Raw genomic sequence first — 2,500 nt, forward strand, 5'->3', positions numbered from 1 at the left:
TGAGATCATAGTTGTAAAACGCTTGAATTATTCTACAACATTAATCCTTTCTCCTTTCAAAGATACTTCATCTTCCATTGCATATTCCGTTCTAATTTTTTCTGTCTTTCTTCTATTTATCTTGACCTCAGCCTCTTGAATTTCCTGCATTCTTGTAAACAAGTAATACAAATCCTGTAGTGTTCTGCTAATCACCATATCCTAGGTCAGCTAATTTGATCTCAATCCAGTCCAATCCTTCTCCACCATCTCCAACTGTTCTACGCATTACAAAATTCATGAAGAGTAGGGTATTTATATAACTATATATATATATATATATATATATATATATATATATATATATATATATATATATATATATATATATATATATATATATATATTTATATGTATATACTATATATATCCACACACACACACACATATATATATATATATATATATATATATATATATATATATATATATATATATATATATATATATATATATATATATATATATATATATATACCCCCCTTTATGATTGGAGATACTTCGACGAGGTGAATGGGTTTGCGCATCTCGATGATCAACAAAGATATACTAGTCAGAGCCATCTATACTAGGTTTGCTATGAGCAGTCAGACGAATATCTTACACATCCATCAACCCGCAGTGGCTAGCGTAGTGATGAAAATAGGCCAAAACCCAGACATGTATAACACAACCTCGTCTGGGAGTGGGTTTTCTTATTAATAAAAATTTTGCAGGTAAAATAAAGGATTTTTTAATACTAGTGATAGAATTGCAGGATTAATTATCGAGCTAAATAAGAACCAAAAATGGAAGATCATTCAAACGTATTCACCAACAATATCCTATATAAGGGAAAAAATAAAACCTTTTTATGAGGATATGGAGATATCTATGCAAGAACATAAGACTCAATTTACATTTGTTTTGGGTGATTACAATGCTAAAGTAGGTTAAAAGAAGAGAGGAAAATTAGCACTAGGTAAATTTGGAGTAGGCACAAGGAATGACCGAGGAGACATGTTTGTAGAATTTGCTGAAAAAAAAATCTTAAAATCATAGAAATGAACAGAAAATGGGCATGGAGAAGCCCAAATGGAGAAACAAAAAATTAAATAGATTTCATTCTCAGTGAAAAAGTAAATTTAAATAAAGATATAACAGTGTTAAAAACTTAAAGTCAATCGATCATAGAATTGTGAGAATCAAAATTTGCATAGGTCTAAGGAACAAGAGAGGAAAATTCATTTTAGGAAAAAAGTAAACATTCCTGTAATTAGAGAAAAATCTGATGAGTTTAGTTTAGCAATATAAAATAGATACTCCCAGCTATATAATAAAATTGAAGCAAGTAAAGAAGAAATGAACAGTAATTTAAGAAAATTTGTATTAGAATCAGCATAAGAGTTAGGTGGATAAGTTCCTAAACAAGATTAAGGAAAAGATTGGAAATGACAGTAAAATACAACAATAAACAAACTATTAACCCATGAAAATTGGTAAACACAATCAGACCAAAATTGAGGAAACAATAAAGAAAGGAAGAAGCATCAAATTATGAAATGAAAACTTGGAACAGGGTGCCACAATAAAGATCCACAATAGAGATGGAATGATAAGAATTACAGAGGATTTCTATACAAGGCTATACAATAGTGATATAAGAAATATCTTCTCAAATAGACATAATTGAATTAATAATAGATGAAGGAGATTTCATAGTAGTAAATTTGGTTACAAGAATGGCCTATACCTATAACTTGGAAAAATTTCATCATTATATTTCATACTATATACATATGACATGTGGTTTGGCCTAGAAAACAAGCTTGTTGCATATGCAGATGATGTTACTATCGTTGCATCAATCCATCCCCTGAATGTAGATCTGGAGTTGGCGAATCCCTTGATAGAGATTTAGCTAAAATTAGTGCATGGTGCAAATTATGGGGTTGGAAATTAAATCCTAACAAATCTCAAAGTATGATTGTATGTAGGTCAAGGACAGTGGTTCCTCAACATCCGGATCTCAGTATTGATAATGTTTCTTTAAATTTTTATGACTCTTTTAAAATTTTAATTGTGATTCTTGACAGCAAATTTACTTTTGAGAAACACATTAGGTCAGTGTCTTCTTCAATTGCACAAAAAATTGGCTTATTGAGAAAGTCTTTTAAGATTTTCGGTGATCAATTTATTCTGAAGAAGTGTTTTAATTCTTTCATTCTACCTTATTTTGAGTATTGTACTCCTGTCTGGTCTTCAGCTGCTAATTCTCATCTTAATTTGTTGGACAGAAACTTACGGTTTATCAAATTTGTTATTCCTGATCTAAATATTAATCTTTGGCACCGTCGTTCAATTAGTTCATTATGCATGTTGCATAAGATTTTTCATTAATCTGACCATCCTTTATATTCAGATCTCCCTGGACAATTCTATCCTGTTCGTAATAGTAGGCAGGCAGTTAATTCTAATAGCC

This window comes from Palaemon carinicauda, chromosome 22, assembly GCF_036898095.1.
Source record: "Palaemon carinicauda isolate YSFRI2023 chromosome 22, ASM3689809v2, whole genome shotgun sequence".
Classification (NCBI taxonomy): Eukaryota; Metazoa; Arthropoda; class Malacostraca; order Decapoda; family Palaemonidae; genus Palaemon; species Palaemon carinicauda.